The sequence below is a fragment of the Amblyraja radiata genome, chromosome 4 (assembly GCF_010909765.2).
Source record: "Amblyraja radiata isolate CabotCenter1 chromosome 4, sAmbRad1.1.pri, whole genome shotgun sequence".
Classification (NCBI taxonomy): domain Eukaryota; kingdom Metazoa; phylum Chordata; class Chondrichthyes; order Rajiformes; family Rajidae; genus Amblyraja; species Amblyraja radiata.
The window spans coordinates 78,856,526-78,876,548 of NC_045959.1; the positions used below are offsets into that span (position 1 = coordinate 78,856,526).

Below are 20,023 nucleotides of genomic sequence, written 5' to 3' on the forward strand. Positions count from 1 at the left end.
CCTTAAACCAAATACCTTACACCTTGCTTTATGTGTTATCATTTTCAGTTCCCTTATGTGTAAATTGCGAACACTTTCTAATCGCTCGAACTCTGCCTATATCTCTGCCTCTTACTTTTTTTAATTTCCTAATCTTAGTTAAAATGTCTTCCTATTCATGATATTCTGCTAATGTTAACGTTTCATTTTCTGCTCCATTTGCTTTGTTTTCCTCTGTTTCTGTACATTATTAGTAGGTGACATCTGACACATGTCTGCAGGTTTTCGTTTTGCTAGCAGCTTCCTCTGTCGCTCAATTTCCTTGCGCTGCGTCTTTATCCGCTCATGTTGTTTAATAAGATTCTGAAATGCATAATCATCTGTCCATTGCTCAGTGAAGGAGGCTCCATACTGGACTGTAGTGAAGTGTCCTAGTCACAATCGGTCCTGTATACTTTTGTCTCGACCGGCAAGCCTCTCTTGTTTAGACTTTTCGATTCGCAGCTTTTTACTCATTGTCACACATTTGTTTAACAGTTCTTTGTATCGTTTAAACATTTTCTGAAGTTCATCTATTTGTCTTCTTAAGTCACATCTCTGGTTCTTCATCACGAAGTAGGATCTATATTGTCATTGCAATACAACAGTGACTTTGATTTGTGCTCTATATAGTTTCCTTGCTTCATAAGCACGGTAGTGAGACTGCACTACAATTGCTGTATATTTCAGTTTGCGGAAGTCTTTCCTATATCAAATCATACGGAGTACTGACTGAACTTTTACAGCAGCCCGCTTTTGCTTAACCCAATGCCGAACCACCATACCCTTGTATGCAACCATTACCATTCAGGCTTCCTACCTCATTGACTGATATTGCACAAATTGGGAATGCCCTATTTTGCATGCTTTGTACCATCTCTGGATCAAAATGACTGCTTGTCGCATAGCTCTATAGCATACCCTTGATCGGTACCCATGGAATGAAGCTTGCAGAGTGACTATAGCCGCCTTTTGAATCAAGAAATGTTTTCTTGTAATGCACATCATTAAGAATGAATTAATATGGCGTGCCTTGATTTTTTCAACCTATTCTCTGGCTTTGACTCTGCGGTAGAAGGCCTGAATACAAACCACTGCTTTTCTCAAACTATTATAATATCTCACGTGGGCATCTCTTATCTGGCAAGCTCTGTATCATTGCTGTACAGCAGTGGTGGACCAGCGTAGTTTCTTGAAATACTGGCGCTGTTTATGCATTTGATAATATGTCTGTATGACCTTGGCAGATTTGTGTTTGGCACTGCAAATGCTTTCGAACAACCATTCCTCGGTAGGCAGCCTGAAGCAGCAAAACGCTGTTGCGTAACTTCACGTATGTTTTGCGATCAGTTTTCATTTGAAGGTGTGTCCTATAATGGGTTTGTATTATTATAGCTGCCAATCTCATTGCCCTGTATGGAAGGTATACTCTGTGCATTCTAAATGCTGCTTGTATTACCATTGCTGCCTTCTGTTTGTCCCGGATCTCTCTCCGTACCTTCATACCCCTGAAGGCAGCTTGAATAGATAGGGTTGCCCTCTGGATCGCAATGTACATTTGCATTTGACTTCTGGCCAGTACATGTGCTCTGTACTGCTGTTGGTAAGCTCTAACAGCATCACACTGGCTTTTGATGTGACCCATTCCCGAGCACCTGAAGCACATACCATCTCTGAATTTACATATCGCTGGCTCTTGGCTGCCGCCACTTCTCCAGCACCTTTTAGAGTTGTGAATCTTGACTCTGGATGCTCTTGATGGACTCCATGTCTTCTTTAGTTCAGGCTCCTTCTCCCTGGATGCCCCTGGAGGTTTTGGCGAGAAATGAGCAATTAATGTCTCCTTACATTCCTTGTACGTTTTACTCATGGGCTTTGCTGGCTGGACCAACGCTACATAAGGTGTGATAACCCTTGCTTCCTAAGCCTGTAATGAACCATGCTCCTCTTCTCTGCAGTGATATCATTTGAAATGAACCACCCCTGTAAGACTTCGGTCCATTCCTCAAAATTATACCCCAAATCTAACTGGGGCACATTTCCTACAATTGAAGTAGCCATGCTACACTGTTGTTATTCAGGTACACTGCGTTCTGTTCTCTCACACAGTGTTCTCTGCACAGCACTTAATTATTTAACACACTAAGAAGTTATCCTGCCCACTGACTATTACTAATTCTTATAATAATATATTTATACTAATAAACCAACATTTAATGTTAATAGCAAACTAACATTTTAAGCCATATACCTCCTATGCACACATATTTACTTAAATCATTGATAACAGTGACCAATACATTAAATTCGTACAGTCCGGGACTCCGGAGCCTCGGCGACCTCTCGGGTTGTCCTAACGGGCTGGCTTTGCTGGTTTCCCGGGCTGGCTTTTGCTGGCTTCCCGGGCTGGCTTTTGCTGGCTTCATGGGCTGGCTTTTGCTGGCTTCCCAGGCTGGCTGGTGCTGCTTTGTTGGCTTGCTTGCTTGCTGGCTTCATGGTTGGGGGATGGCTGTGTCTCGCTGGCGAGGGCTGGCTGTGCTCGCGGCCGGGGCTGGCTGTGCTCGCGGCCGGGTTGGCTGTGCTCGCGGCCGGGCTGGCTGTGCTCGCGGCCGAGCTGGCTGTGTCTCGCTGGCGGGGGCTGGCTGTCGGAGACCCGGCTTCGTCGTCAGTGGCGGTTGCTGGACCTGTCGTGGGCTGCACGGTACTGGACACTTACCTGACGTCAGTGGCAGCTGCTGGACCTGGCCTTGGGCAGCACGGCACTGGAAAGCATTCCAGGTAAGCAGGCACCGTCGCAGTCCTGCTGGTTAGGTTTCTAGCTTCCAGCTACGCTATTCGGTGAAACTTACTGCCCCGCTTGTTTCCTTGCGCTCTTGCTTCCCATTCCGACTTTTCTTTTCTTTCTGCTTGGTGCCATTCCAATTTGTGGCACCAAATACAAACTCTTTTTTAACTTTTTTCTTTTTTGTTGGAAGTACTTGTTTTTTTATTTTCTGTTCTTTGATCCTCGTCGCCAATTGTTGTGTATTTGGTTCTTGGAATGGACTTTAAATAAGGCTCGGCCCCGGGAGTAACTATCCAGCTTCTTTTATTCTGAACACCACCATGAGTCTCTCCTGCGCATGCATACCATTGCGGAATACATCAAATATGTTAATCATATTTTATACATAACACCTCTAGTCTTTGCCATTTCCAGCCCAGGAAATATGGTCTAAATGTCTATACTATGTATGCCTTTCAGAATTCCGGAGAACGTACAAACTCCGTACATGCACCACCCGTTGTTGGGCTCATACCCGGGTCTCCAGCGCTGTAAGGCAGCAACTTTACCGCTGCACCACCGTGCTGGCCTAAAACTACTACTTTCGCTTTAAACCTATATCCTCTACTTTTACCCTGCCCTACCTATTCACCTTATACATGCCCCTCAAAACCTTTTAAAAGGTAACTCACTCCTGCGCTTCAAGAAAGAAAGACGTAGTCTATCGTGTCACTCATAACTCAAATCTCCAGACCCAGTAACATCCTTGTAAATGTTGTCCAGAGATGCTGCCTGACCCGCTGAGCTGCTCCAGCAATTTGTGTCTTTTCCCATAAATCTTTTGTGCAGTTTGATGACATCCTTCCTGAAGCAGGGCGGTTACACGGCAATACACTTTGATGCTTCATTTGTATTGTGAGACAACAGGAGTATCATAAATATCATCATACGAAGAATAAAGCAAGACTTGGAAATGTGGCCAAGCACCATGGAATATTGATCAATCTTGGAAGTACTGGATGCTCAACTGCATCATGAAACCAGGGAATCTCTGTGGCTGGTAAGTTAAGATTTATTATTGTCACATATATTAAGGTACAGTGAAAAGCTTTGTTTTAGTTGTTAATGGATATGATATAGTTGGGATTAAGGAGACATGGCTCCAGGGTGACCAAGGCTGGGAGCTCAACATGCAGGGGTATTCAATATTCAGGAAGCATAGAAAGGAAGAGGTGGGGTGACATTGCTGGTTACAGAGGAGATTAATGTAATGGAAAGGAGAGACATTAGCTCGAATGCTGTAGAATCTGATGGGTAGAACTGCGAAATAGGCAAGGGCAGAAAATGCTTGTTGGAGTTGTGTGCAGACCACCAAACAGCAGTAGTGAGGTTGGGGACAGCAGCAAACAGGAAATTAGGGCTGCATGTAGCAAAGGTACAGCAGCTATCATGGGTGACTTTAATCTACATATAGTAGCAATGTTACAACATTTTGAGATTTTAAAAATCAAGTCTGTAATTTATCCCATCGGATAAAGCATAAAAAGAAGTTTAATTTGACACCTAATTCACTTTCATATCTTCAGTATTAAATAAGTTATGGTCATTTTCATACTCGGAAATTAGCATCTTGTTCCCTATTGCTTTTCGATCGACTTAACACAAAAGCTGTGATCGAGGAGTCAAATGGCCATAACTTTCTTAAAAATTAAGAGAACTGAAATAAATTTTCAGTTATTATAGATTGAAGCATTTTGAAGCAAATATGAAACAACCTTACTTAGATGACTTGAAATTAAAGCATATAATTAGTTAGTTACCTAATTGTAGCTAATTACAAAATTCAATTACTAGATCTAAACATCTATCAATTTCTTAAGAATAGATTAACATTTTTTAAATAGCCTAAGTGTCCAAATAACATTCACACAAGAATTCACAATATAACATAATTTTTAAATCTCATTGTCATGGATTTATATGCCAAATGGAAGGAATTTAATGTTTAATACCTGTAAATTAATGGCCATTTAAATCATCTTGCGAGTGGGTTTTTCTGGAACGCGATTATTTGGAACGTTGCGGTTTGCGGTGATTTAGACCCCCATATCGGCATGAAAAATATTGCCGGTTCGTATGGGGACTAAATCACCGTTTCGCAACTTAAAATGTGAACTAAAGGCATCTTATGGACCACTTTTATACATAAAATAAACGGCTTCCGTTTACCTGTCCCCTACATGAAATCCGTCCCCATTGTCGGCGTTGACGGCTTTAGAAGCTGATTTTAAAATGACTCCAGCGCTGAACTAGTCGGGCGATTTAAAAAAAAAAAAAAGACACAGAACGCTCGTCGGAACGATTCTTCAGCAAAAGCTTGCACTCCAACCAAATATAATCCAGGACAAGGTAGGAAAAAAACTGTGTTTTAACACCCCCCCCCCCCCTCACCCTCAAAGGTGCCAAAATCGCGCACACGGCCAGTTGCAGAATTGCAGCGCCGCTGAAGGTAAGTATTGTAACATACCTACATATAGATTGGGGTAATCAAATTGGTAAGAACATTGAGGAGGAGGATTTCCTGGAGTGTATACGGATGGTTTTCTAAGCCAATATGTAGAAGAACCAACTAGAGGGCAGGCCATCCTAGACTAGGTATTGTGCAATGAGGAAGGATTAATTAGCAAACTTGTTGTGGAAAGCCCCTTGGGCAACAGTGACCATAATATGGTAGAATTCTGCATTGAGGTGGAGAGTGACACGGTTAATGCAAACACTAGGGTCCTGAAATTATACTTAAAGGGTTGATGGTGGATAAATTTAAAGATCGCATGGATGAATTACAACAATTGTTCATCCCTGTCTAAAAATAAAACAGGGAAGGCGGCTCAACCGTGGCTAACGAGGGAAATTAGGGATAGTATTAAATAGAAACATAGGTGCAGGAGTAGGCCATTCGGCGCTTCGAGTCAGCACCGCCATTCAATACGATCATGGCTGATCATCTAAAATCAGTACCCTGTTCCTGCTTTTTCCCCACAACCCTTGATTCCTTTAGCCCTAAGAGCTAAATCTAACTCTCCCTTGAAAACATCCAGTGAATTGGCCTTCACTGCCTTCTGTGGCAGAGAATTCCACAGATTCACAAATATCTGGGTAAAAACGTTTTTTCTCATCTCAGTCCTAAATGGCCTACCCCTTATTCTTGAACTGTGACACCTGGTTGTGGAGTACCCTAACATCGGGAATATTTTTCCTGTATCTAGCCTGTCCAATTGTTTAAGAATTGTATGTTTCTATAAGATATCCTCTCATCCTTCTAATTTCCAGTGAATACAAGCCCAGTTGACCAAGGAGGGGGCATATAAATTGGCCAGATGAAGCAGCAAGCCAGAGGACTGGGATAAATTCGGAATTCAACAGAGCAGGACAAAGGGGTTAATTATGAGGAGGAAAATAGAGCAATAGAGAAAGCTGGCGGGGAAAATAAAAAACTGACTGTAAAAGCTTCTATAGATATGTGAAGAGGAAAAGATTAGTGAAGACAAATGTAGGTACCTACAGTCAGAATCAGGTGAATATATAATGGAGAACAAGGAAATGGCAGACCAGTTAAACAAATACTTTGGTTCTGTCTTCACTAAGGAAGACACAAACAATCTCCCAGAAATACTAGGGGACTGAGGATCTAGTGGGAGGGAGGAACTTAAAGGAATCCACATTAGTCAGGAAATTGGGTGAGGTAAACTGTTGGGACTGAAGGCAGATAAATCCCCAGGGCCTGATGGTCTGCATCCCAGATTACTCAAGGAGGTGGCCCTAGAAATCGTGGATGCATTGGTAATCTTTTTCCAATGGTCTATAACTCTGGATCAGTTCCTGTGGACTGGAGGATCGCTAATGTTACCTGAATTTTAAAAAAAGGAGGGAGAGAGAAAACTGAATTATTGACCAGTTAGCCTGACATCGTAGTGGGGAAGATGCTTGAGTCGATTATTAAAGATGTAATAGCTGTGCATTTGCAAAGCAGTTACGAGATTGATTGAAGTCAGCATGGATTTATGAAAGGGAAATAATGCTTGACTAATCTTCTGGAATTTTTGGAGGATGTAACAAGTAGAATGGATAAGGGAGAGCCAGTGGATGTGATAATATTGGCCAAATTAGTGTGTCACAAAATGGAGGATCTCTGCATTTGCAAAGCCTGCTTGTCATCTTTCTGTGAAAAGCTGCAAAACTCATGGCTCCAGGGTGTCTGGACGTGGGAGGAAGTCAAGCACAGAGTGATGTCCAGATGTCTCCTCTATTGTTAATATGTATGAGGGTTTTGCAGAAAGAGTTGAGCTGCATTGCAAATGCATGATCAGGATTGGTTATAGAATGGGGTGTTGTAAAGTATTGTTAATTATGTGGCAGAGTATTTGCACTGTTATCTTGTGATTGGTCAAAGTATGGAGCCTTTCTTAAATTGTTTATATTATCTGGGGAATGTTTCTTTACTTTAGTGAACTGTCTTCCAACTAGATCCTTCTGTGGAAACAATGTAATGGGATAATTTGTGATTGTGTTAGGGAACTGTCAATAAATGTATTATATTATCTTTATTTGTGATTGGCTTGTAGGGGTTGCCCCCTGCCCCCATGTATTTTCATGCCATGGGTCCGTTTTACAGTATAAAAGAGGGGACACCACATGAATCTGAGTCGATCTTCTGGAAGTGCACTTGGTACTGTGTTGACTGTCTGAAGGTGTCTATTCGCACAAGGCTGAAGGGCGTGGACGACTAGAGACAAGGAGCGGACCTGTGGTGTTGGTTAGGTATCGTATAGGAAGTTTGTTTGTGAGTGAGAATAAAGAGTTAGTTGATCCAGTGCTTGACTCAGTATTTTACTGAACTAGACCAACGGGGTAAGCTTTAGGAGCATAATTACATTGGGGGCTCGTCCGGGATCTCAACGGATCCCCAGACAGAAGTTTGCGATCAGGGAGTTGAGTCATTCCAGATTGCGAGGGGAGAAATCGATGCCACGGTGTGGTTTTCGCATCAATTTTCCCCACTTCGCTGATCGGGACGTATCGATTATTTGCGCGCTTGTGTTGGGGATCCCAACGAGATCAGAGAACAGTAGTCTAGGAAGCACTGAGGGTAAGGAGAGATAGAGAGTCTTTGCCTAAGGGTGTGGTGGGGATTAGGCTCACAAGGCTTTTCTCTAGAGTGTTAAAGTCCCCACACCTAGTTAATCAATAACTGTTGCGGTCGGGTACCATTGAGTTGGCCTGACACCAAAGAGAGATTTCAGGGGAAGAAGACGATTTTTTGGAAGATTCGAAAAGACTTAGAATTAGGAGAAGTTTGCAGCCTCCACCTTATTCCTCTTGCGTTCCCCTTACTCCATCCATACATTGTACAGCTTGCGCACACAACAGACACTCTGAGCCTGCAGCACCTTTAACACCACATGCAGATTCCACAATGAAGCCTGCTTTACAAACAGCAGCAAAACTAGTGCAGGATTCTTGGACTCCAACCACTCCACTATTGGCAGATAGTTCAGCAGCACATGGTACCAGGAGTAAAACGAAGAAGATAGCTCCCATATTTAAGGAGAGAGATGTTATTAGGGACATAGTACAACCCCCAGAATATTTTTGTGAGCCCAAGCCTAGACGGATTAGACGAAGTAGTGAGAGATCAGAGGGGTTCCTTTAAGAAGTACCATAATCCCCCTAGTGAAGAGGAAGACATATTTGGAGGGTGAGACAATTTCAGGGGACACTGAGGGAGATCCCGATATGGTCAATATCATGAGAGCAGAACAAATATCTCGTAGGCAGTTCCCATTCAGGGAAATGCCTAATCCACCCCTTGATCCAGCTAGTGCAGTGGGTGCAAATAATCCCTGAACTATTGATGTATATACCCCATGGAAACATAATGAAATGATGGCAGTACTGAGTGAAATACCTGACCGAAAGAAATCACCTGTTTCCTTTGTGGATTACCTTAGAACCACTATGCGTGTGTATCACGCTGACTCCCGAGATTTATGCGCTGTGATACAGCAGATCATTACTCCGACAGAGCATACCAGATTCTTAGCAACCTTAGGACACCCAACTCATGAAGCACTGGTTAATGTGATTGCTTACAATAGTGCAAGATAAGATGCAGTTTTAACTGCCCTTGCAAATACTCTTCTGAAGCCGATAGATATTGCTAGGATTTTGGATGTGAGACCAAAGAAAGGAGAGGGAGCAGATGAGGTTTTAGAAAGATTCTCGTAGTTATACATGGATCAGTCAGGAGATGAGAATTTTCAGAATGGGGCAAATTCTCCTCAGTACTGCGCAATATTATTGAACTGCCTTCCAATTAATGTTAAATTTAATGTTAAATTAAAACAATCAACATGGACTGGTCGTAAAACAATTCTAGTGAGATGGCTCAGGCAGTGAGGTATCACTGGAAGGATATCAAAAGCAGGAAAGTCAGCCTGCAGTTAAATCGAAAACAGAATATGTAATTAAGAAGGAGGTGCCAAAATCTGATTTAGGACCGTGGAGTCCTAAAATATTAGAGAAGTATGGAATGAAAGATTGGACAAGGGTCCCAGAATATCCAGATCATTTTTATGATGGTATGCCTGCCTTAGAGCCAATTTCCCCGAGACCAAATTGGAGAAGAAATAATAAAATACTGGAACCAGATCAATGCTATACTTGTGGTGGGACAGGACATTGGAGTAGAGCATGCCCGACTAGGGGACGAAGTGCAGGAGGGGGTCAAAGAAGAGACTCTTGGGATCAAAGGGACTCAAGATCCTAGAGATTACAGGAATTCTCGAGATCCTAGAGATTACAGGATTTTTCGAGATCCTAGAGACTTCAGAGATCAGAGTGATCAGAGAAAGCAGAGAGTAAGCTGGCTCAGAAGGGAAGTAGAGAGAATCCAGGAGTAACAAACCAGAGAGCCTCCTGTCAATTATAGGGAAGCTATTGGAGAGCAGCCTTCAGGATAGGATTTACTCCTATTTGGAAGAGAATGGCTAATTAGAGACAGTTCGCTTTGCTTACGATGAGACACATTGCTTACAATGAGACAAATTTTACTGACTTGATCGGGTATTTTGTGGAGGTGACAAAGGTGATCAATGACTATAGAGCAGTGGATGCCATCGACATGGATTTTAGTTAAGCATTTGATAAAGATTCCCATGGTAGGCAAATTCAGAAGATTAGGATGCATGGGATTAACAGTGACTTGGCAATATGGATTCATAAGTGGCTTACTGGTAGAAGGCAGAGTGCCGTGGTGGAAGGACAATATTCTGTCTGGAGGTCTGTGATCATTGGAGCTCCACAGGGATCTGTGCTGGGACCGCTGCTGTTTGCAATATAAATAAATGACTTGGACGTAAACGTAGATTGGTTGGTTGGTAAGTTTGCAAATGACACCAAGATTGCTGGATGGCGGATCTTGAGAAAAGCTGTGAAAGTATACAGCAGGGTATAGACTAGCGACACAGATGGTTGGAAAAATGGCAGATGGAGTTTAATTCGAGCAAGTGTGAGGTCATGCACTTTGAGAGGTTGAATGTAAAGGGAAAATATACAGTTAATGGCAGGACCCTTAATAGCATTGGGGTTATGGGGTCCATGTCCAGACCTGAAAGAGGCAACACTAATCAGGAATGTTACAACATTTTGACATTTGAAAAATCAAGCCTGTAATGTATCCCATCAGATAAAGCATAAAAAGAACTTTAATATGATACCTAATTCACTTTCATATCTCAGTATTAAAAATGTTATGGTCATTTCATACTCGGAAATTAGCATCTTGTTCCCTATTGCTTTTCCATTGACTTAACACAAAAGTTGTGATCGAGGACAGTCAAAAGCCCATAACTTTCTTAAAAATTAAGAGAACTGAATGAAATTTTCAGTTATTATTGATTGAAGCATTCTGAAACAAATATGAAACATCTTACTTGGATGACCTGAAATTAAAGCATATAATTAGTTAGTTATCTAATTGTAGCTAATTACAAAATTGACTGTTGTGACGGAAATAGTAATAAACAGCCAGACTGCCTTGAAAATTCAAAAATGTGATATTCTCAAGAGCTGAACTTTAATATTACTGTATTATATGCTGTAAGTCCGTAACAGAGGTAAAGAAATTACAATTTCTAGCAAAAGACCAAGTCTTTATGGAGAAGATCAGTTGCTAGCTGGTACATTGGCATACTGACGACAGATGGCACAATAGGCTAAGTGTTCGGCTGGCAACCGGAAGGTAGCTGGTTCGAATCCCGCTTGGAGTGCATACTGTCGTTGTGTCCTTGGGCAAGACACTTCACCCACCTTTGCCTGTGTGTGTCCTTGGGCAAGACAATTCACCCACCTTTGCCTGTCTGTATGGAAGTAATTGTGTGAAGCACTTTGGGGTCAATGCAAGTTGACTAAAAATGTGCTATATAAATAAAGACATTATTATTATTATTATATCCTAATCAGTAGCATCATCATACTTAGAAACAGAAAATAGGTGCAGGAGTAGGCCATTCGGCCCTTCGAGCCTGCACCGCCATTCAATATGATCATGGCTGATCATCCAACTCAGAATCCCGTACCTGCCTTCTCTCCATACCCCCTGATCCCCTTAGCCACAAGGGCCACATCTAACTCCCTCTTAAATATAGCCAATGAACTGGCCTCAACTACCTTCTGTGGCAGAGAATTCCACAGATTCAACACTCTCTGTGTGAAAAATGTTTTTTGCACCTTGTTCTGGACTTCCCGAACATCGGGAACAATCTTCCTCCATCTAGCCTGTCCAACCCCTTAAGAATTTTGTAAGTTTCTATATGATTCCCCCCTCAATCTTCTATGAAAGTACAAGCCAAGTCTATCCAGTCTTTCTTCATATGAATGTCCTGACATCCCAGGAATCAGTCTGGTGAACCTTCTTTGTACTCCCTCTATGGCAAGAATGTCTTTACTCAGATTAGGAGACCAAAACTGTACGCAATACTCCAGGTGTGGTCTCACCAAGACCCTGTACAACTGCAGTAGAACCTCCCTGCTCCTATACTCAAATCCCTTTGCTATGAATGCTAACATACTATTCACTTTCTTCACTGCCTGCTGCACCTGCATGCCTACTTTCAATGACTGGTGTACCATGACACCAGGTCTCGTTGCATCTCCCCTTTTCCTAATCGGCCACCATTCAGATAATAGTCTACTTTCCTGTTTTTGCCACCAAAGTAGATAACCTCACATTTATCCACATTTCCTGCATCTGCCATGCATTTGCCCACCCACCCAATCTATCCAAGTCACCTTGCAGCCTCCTAGCATCCTCCTCACAGCTAATACTGCCCCCCAGCTTCGTGTCATCCGCAAACTTGGAGATATTGCATTCAATTCCCTCGTCCAAATCATTAATATATGTTGTAAATAGCTGGGATCCCAGCACCGAGTCTTGCGGTACCCCACTAGTCACTGCCTGCCATTCTGAAAAGGACCCGATTAATCTAATTAATCTAAATTCAATTACTAGATCTAAACATCTATCGATTTCTTAAGAAAAGGCTAAGTATACAAATAACAAACTGATCCCGTTCACACAAGAATCCCCAATATAACATGATTTTTAAATCTCACTTTGTCATGGACTTATATGCCAAATGGAAGGAATTTAATATTTAATTCCCATAAATTAATCCAGAAACTCTCAAGATAATCAAAATCATTATTTTTTGCACAATACATCTGACTAAAACTGTACTGTGGATATTTAGTATGAAAATATTGATCATGGATAGACAATAACACAAAATATAGATGATTTAAATGTGCCTATGACATGATTGTGAAAAAAAATAAAGAATTTGATTATCTTGAGAGTGGATGTTTCTGGAATGTGATCGATTGGAATGTTGCCATTGCCATAAAATTTAAGCCCATATCGGCAAGCAAGACATGGCCGATTATTAAAATGCCTAAATAACAGTTTTCATATCATAAGATTAAAATGAAGCCGCACCAAAAAGCAAGATAATATGGTAAATAGACGACATACCTATAGTTTTGTCCTGATTTGCGATCCGTGATGTTGAAGGCGTTGAAAGCGTTTTTAGTCATGTTTAAATTATATCCAGAGACGCAATCGTCCAGCAATTTTTTATTTAAAAAACCCGGGAACAGAGGCGCGAACGATTTTTCTTCATCAGCTAGCAGCTCGAGGAAATCCCTCTCTGACAACGAATACAAACCTGCGTTTTAATTCCCCCCCCCCCCCCCCCCCCCCCCCAAAGCCTCCGGAATCGCACGCACAGGCAGTGGCAGATCTGCAGCGCCGCTGATGGTTGGTTTTGTAACAACTAGTCGATAGAGTGGTAAAGAAGTCATATGGTATGCTTACGGTCGGCCATTGCGTATGAGAGTCAGAAAGTCATGATTAAGCATTATAGGACTTTGCTTTGGCCACATTTGAAATATTGTGCGTTGTTCCGGTTGCCCCAATACTGGAAGGATGTGGAGGCTTTGGAAAGGTTTACCAGAATGATGCCTTGATTAGGGAGTATTAGCCACAGAGAGAGGTTGGACACTTGGATTGTTTTTTCTGCAATGCCAGAAGTTGTGAGGACACCTCATAGAAGTATATACCATTTTTAGAGGCATAGATAGGATTGACATTTTTCCAAGGATGGAAATGTCAAACACTAATGGGGTAGACAACACAGAGAGGGGGGGTGGGCATTAGTGGGCAGCACTTTAAGGTGAGACAGGCAAAGTTCAAAAGATGTGTGTGGTATGCTTTTTTATAGAGAGGGTGGTGAGTACCTGGAATGCGCTGCTAGAGGATGGTCGGTGTGGCAGGTACGATAGTGGAATTTTTGATTGGCACATAGGGAATGGAGAGATATGGATTATGTGCAGAGTGATAATTGCTCGTTTCTAAGCTTCCCTCCGGTCTAGTTTCAGTAAAAACACTGAATCAAGCACTTAAAACAACTAAATTTTATTTTACCAAAAGCGCGTCATAATTCAAAAACTGTACCTATCCCACCGCAGGTTCGATCCTCGCGTCTGCATGTTCAAGCCCTCTAGGCCTCGCTCAGACAGAGGCATTCCAGAAGTTCATGCAATCCCGAGCACTCTTCCAGAAGATCGACGCTGAGCCTCATGATCGCAGACTTTTATATGTCCCGGGACCTTGAAGGGCTGAATCACATGGGGTGGTCTCTCAATAACCCAATTACAGATATCGATTGACCCCATACATAACGGGCATTTCCCTAACCCAATAATACAACAGCTCATACATTGTATAAGAAAGAAAGCTCTTGAAGGAAGCTAACAAGAACATACATTGAAACATGTGCCCTGGGAATCAAACAATTTCTCCAAGGCTCAACAGTTCAACCAATCATCAATTAACAGAAAGCAACATTATGTACACTGTTTTATAATGCTTTTGCAGTAGCCCATTAGAAATGATGCATTTAAGGTTAGTATGCAAAACCACTAAACATGTTATCAATTTAAGAGAAACATGGAGAACACCTGGACCCCTTACCAACCTGCATATCAGTCTGAGCCTAGACTGGCTGGCGCCAATCAAAGCCTGTAAAGTTCAGCTGACAAGGGTTAAGCAATTCTGACAAGTGCAGGGATCCTCCATTGTATGGTGTCTTTAATTTAGCCAATATTAACATTCCCCCCATTTTATCATTCATGATAGCCCTCATCATAACTGATAATTCCAGAATACAATGATGACCGCTAAACTTTAACAGTGTTCCAACAAGAAGATGTTGATGTTGCTTCTCAGAATCTTGTCAAGCATCCTGAGTTTTCATGGGCATGACTTCACAAGTTCTGTCTGAGGAGTCTTCACCTCCCAAGTTTTCGTGGACGCAAATTCCCTCCATCCGTCTTAATAGTCCTTTGGTCCTTGATTAGAATTCCTAAGAAAACCTGGGTGAAAACAAGTTACCTACTGATATCTTCACTAATACTTTTACAATGATGAAGACGCACTCAGGCATTCCTTCCTTCTACCTTTACTGCGGTCGGAGTTATTAAAAGAACTTGGTACGGTCCTTCCCATCGAACTTCTGATCCTTTCCTTACCCAATTCTTTACTAAGACATAGTTTCCAGGTTTTACTGTAATGGGAGTTACTAGTGAAGGCATATCCTCATAGGCAGCTCTCACTCTACAATGTAAAACTGTACACAATACTCCAGGTGTGGTCTCACCAAGACCCTGTACAACTGCAGTAGAACCTCCCTGCTCCTATACTCAAATCCCTTTGCTATGAATGCTAACATACCATTCGCTTTCTTCACTGCCTGCTGCACCTGCATGCCTACTTTCAATGACTGGTGTACCATGACACCCAGGTCTTGTTGCATCTCCCCTTTTCCTAATCGGCCACCATTCAGATAATAGTCTACTTTCCTGTTTTTGCCACCAAAGTGGATAACCTCACATTTATCCACATTATACTGCATCTGCCATGCATCTGCCCACTCACCCAACTTGTCCAAGTTACCCTGCATCCTCATGGCATCCTCTTCACAGTTCACACTGCCACCCAGCTTTGTGTCATCTGCAAAGTTGTTAATGTTACTTTTAATTCCTTAATATAGATCATTAATATATATTGTAAATAGCTGCGGTCCCAGCACCGAGTCTTGTGGCACCCCACTAGTCACTGCCTGCCATTCTGAAAAGGTCCCGTTAATCCCTACTCTTTTTTTCTTGTCTGCCAACCAATTTTCTATCCATGACAGTACCCAATGCCCAATACCATGTGCTCTAATTTTGCCCACTAATCTCCTGTCTAGGACCTTATGTAAGGCTTTCTGATAGTCCGGGTACACTACATGCACTGGCTCACCCTTGCCCATTTTATTTGTTACATCCTCAAACAATTCCAGGAGATTTGTCAAGCATGATTCCCCTTCGTAAATCCATGCTGACTCGGACCGATCCTGTTACTGCTATCCAAAAATGCCGCTATTACATATATAATAATCGAGTCCAGCATTTTCCTCACCAGGCTAACTGGTATATAATTCTCTGCTTTCTCTCTCTTAAAAATTGGGATAACATTAGCTACCCTCCAATCCACAGGAACTGATCCAGAATCTATACAACATTGGAAAATGATCAACAATGCGTCCAGGATTTCTAGAGCCACCCCCTTGTGTACCCTGGGATGCAGACCATCAGGGCCTGGTGTCTACCCAACACCATTTCCTTACTAATGTGAATTTCCTTCAGTTCCTCCATCACGGTAGGTCCTCTGTCCTGGTACATCTGGGAGATTGTTTGTGTCTTCCTTAGTGAAGATAGAACCAAAGTACCTGTTCAACTCGTCTGCTATTTCCTTGTTCCCCATAATAAATTCTGCCTTCAAGGGACCCACATTCGTCTTAACTAATTTTTTCCTCTTCACATACCTAAAGAAGCTTTTACTATCCTCCTTTCTATTCTTGGCTAGCTTACCTTCATACTTCATCTTTTCTCCCCGTATTGCCTTTTTAGTTACCTTCTGTTGATCACTAAATGTCTCCCAATCCTCTGGCTTCCTGCTCATCTTTGCTATATTATACGTCTTCTCTTTTATTTTTATACCGTCCTTGACTTTCCTTGTCGCCACGGTCGCTTCTTACTCCCCTTCGATTCTTTCTTCCTCTCTGGAATGAAATGATCCTGCATCTTCTGGATTATTCCCAGAAATACCTACCATTTCTGTCCACACTCGTCCATGCTAGGGTCCCTTTTTGCAGTCAACTTTGGCCAGCTCATGCCTCCATAGTTCCCTTTGTTCAACTGCAATACTGACACATCCAATTTTACTTTCTCCCTCTCAAATTTCAAATTGCAGATTAAAACTTATCATATTATGGTCACTACTTCCTAATGGTCCCTTTACCTTGAGTTTCCTTGTAACATCCGGTTCATTACACAACACTAAATCCAGAATTGCCTACTGCCTAGTAGACTTCAGTACAAGCTCTAAGAATCCATCTCGGAGGCACTCTACAAACTCCCTTTCTTGGGGTCCAATACCAACCTGATTTACCCAGTCTACCTGCATGTTGAAATCTCCCATAACCACCGTAGCATTACCTTTGTTACATGCCAATGTTACCTCCTGATGCAACTTGCACCCCATGTCCCATTAGGGTCTTGGTATGGTGTAGGCCCTTTCTACTCCTACTGAATGTAGGCAGAACCATACTGGGAGAGACATGGAATAAAAAACCTTACTTTTCCTATAAACAGTGCAAGTGTTATTAAATGATCTTTTCATGAAAACTTCCCCTTTCATTTCAGAAAAACATAATTTCTGCACCTTTGCACTATTTTCATTCTCTGCAGAATGCTGTTTCATGAAACTGCCAATTTCAGAATAGTTTTCCCCAAACTCAAATTTCAAGACAGCTGTATCAATTTCATTTAATCAAGACAGGCATAAAATACATTTTGAGTAAACATCGATGAGATTTTCTTTGGAGTGCAGATAGGGCTGTAAATCAAAGACAAATGACCCAAAGAAATAATGTAGGGAAAAATTGTAAAAAGCCAGTTCCCAAATATATAAAGTGTTCTAATGCTTCTGGAATGGAAATTTTAATGTAACGCTTTCTACCAATTTTATTCAACTCCTTCTCAAAACACAGCTAGAAAAATGTTGCAATAAAACTCTGCATAATTTCTGGTGACCAGCAGAGGGCGCAGGAATACCTATTATACACATTAAGAGCTCGAATAGCTAATCAGAGTTTGAAGAGGGTTACCAAGTGACATTCAGTGCACACTACAAATGCTGGAAATCTAAATCAAAAACATAAAATAATTAAACATTCAATAGATCACATCGCATCTGTGGGAAGAGAAACAGTCGGACTTCAAGTTAGAATGGAGACGAGGAAACACTTTTTCTCACAGAGAGTGGTGAGTCTGTGGAATTCTCTGCCTCTTTTTGATTATACAGGTGCACAACCTTTTATCCGAAGATCCAAATAACGAAAACCTCCGAATAGCGGACATTTTTTCGGTCCTTGAAGAAAGGTCCTTGAAAACGTTCACCGAGGGCGGCCCGCAGAGGTGACGTCGGCGGCGATACCAGCAGGTCAGTGCCAGTCACCAGAGACGTCAGGACCAACGGGACACCGACCCCCAGGCCCACTGCAAGCACGGAGATCCCGGAGACCCACAGCCAGCAGCAGCCCAGCCTGTTCCAACTCCAGAGGAAAACTGCAAACTGGCCGGAGACGTCAGGACCACCAGAAGCCGTTCCCCGAGCTGCGCCCCCTCATCGGGACACCGACCCCCAGGCCCACTGCAAGCACGGAGATCCCAGAGACCCACAGCCAACAGCAGCCCAGCCCAGCCCCGCTCCAACTACAGAGGAACCTGGGTTGCGGATGACGGGGCGGGGCGCAGCTCGGGACGTCGTAGGGGCCCATCGGGGAGCGGGTTCCTGTTGGTCCTGACGTCTCCGGCCACCTGCCATCCTCCGGGAACTGTACCGCCCTTGCAGGAGAGTGGGGTTGTTTGCAGTTGCAGAGGGAGGGGGCAAGGGCGGTACAGTTCCCAGTCTCAGCTCCAGTCCAGGGGGGTGGCCGGAGACGTCAGGACCAATGGGACACTGACCCCCAGGCCCACTGCAAGCACGGAGATCCCAGAGACCCACAGTCAGCAGCAACTCCAGCCCAGCCCCGCTCCAACTCCAGAGGAACACGTAGGGGCAGAAGCTGATGGTGTGCAAGGTAGTCTTGTTCTTGGGGTGGCGGATGAGGGGGCGCAGCTCGGGCTGTGGGCAAACTGCCACTTGTCGCCGTAGCGGCCCATCGGGGAGCGGATTCCTCTGGAGTTGGAGGGGGAGGGGGTATTGTGCTGTTTGATCGCCCCCTGCTATCCCAGGGACAGGGAGACACAGCGGCTTTTTAGACTGGTGGGCAATCACTTCCAAAGTTCTGCCCACACAGTCAGTACACCTCTCCTACACTGCATTTCATACAAACATTTATTCTGCAAGAAAAAACTACATTGAAGACTCAAACTCGCGACCGAGTAACTGCCGGGATCAAGGCGCAAACTCGCGACCTTGCGGATATGAGCCGAGCACGCTACCACTGAGCCAGCCATTAAAATCTACGCTAAAGAATTTCCATTCCGAAGGCCGACAAATTCTGAATTACGAAAAGTGTCTGGTCCCAAGGCTTTCGGATAAAAGGTTGTGCACCTGTATCAGATTGTTCAAATCTGTTTGAATATTTCTTACAATTTTTCTACCCGTAACATTTTAAAACCAGTTTAAGAGCGTTTAACTATGGTGAGCTGTCAGAAGTTTGCAAGGCACTGAGTTTTAAGGTGAGAGTAACAACGTTTAAAGGAGATGTGTGGAGCATGGTTTTTTTACACACATGGAGGTTGATGTCGGGAATGCGATGCCAGAGGTGGTGGTGGAGGCAGATATGATGGGTCTGATGGAATTATGGGAAATTGAGGTATATAGATCATGTGCAGGTAGTTGAGATTAGTTTATCCTGGCATCATGTTGAGCATAGACTGTGGGCTGAAGGGGCTGTTTTGTGCTGTACTTTTCTATGTTCATTCCTGGATGGGGATTCTGGATTTGATCTTTGCGGCCAAGTTGGTGCTTGGAGTCCTCTGCAGTCATTAGGTACCTCAAAAGGGCAGAACGTTAACTCCTTGATGCCTACAAAAAAGTAATTGCAGGCATAGTGAGCAGCACATTCAGGCAATGACATGGGTAGAACTAGATTTGCTGCATTAAAACTGGAAAGTTAAACTCATTTATGTTACAGTTTTTGTCAATCGCTTTGACACTAGTTTCAGAACCTTGATGTCATTTTTCACAACTCTAGATACAAAACTCACAACCAATGATCAAAATGCACTTTTTTCAAAACTCTAACACTTTTTCCAATTTCTTGGATACAATTCACATAAACCAAAGATCATTTGTCCATTGAACTATAATCACCTGTTCAAAATGACACAACTTAACATCAAACTATAACCATTTCAAAATGCAATTCACACATTACATTTGAGATGACTGTCTATTCATTTCATTACAATAATCTAACTATCAATTGATACAACTGCTCAAAATGACAAGTAACTGTTGCATTACTCTTAAAGCATAGTCTTATGGAAACTGAGGATGAGCATGTTCAG

The 20,023-nt window shown here is 42.7% G+C and overlaps 1 long non-coding RNA gene across 1 annotated transcript; it reads left to right on the top strand.

Moving 5' to 3' along the window:
• Nucleotides 1-4,114: 4,114 nt before the first annotated feature.
• Nucleotides 4,115-19,360, top strand: LOC116972304. Its single transcript, XR_004411767.1, has 3 exons — nucleotides 4,115-4,235; nucleotides 4,595-4,597; nucleotides 19,350-19,360. It is a non-coding gene; the product is annotated as an uncharacterized LOC116972304 (long non-coding RNA).
• The last annotated feature ends 663 nt before the right edge of the window (nucleotides 19,361-20,023 follow it).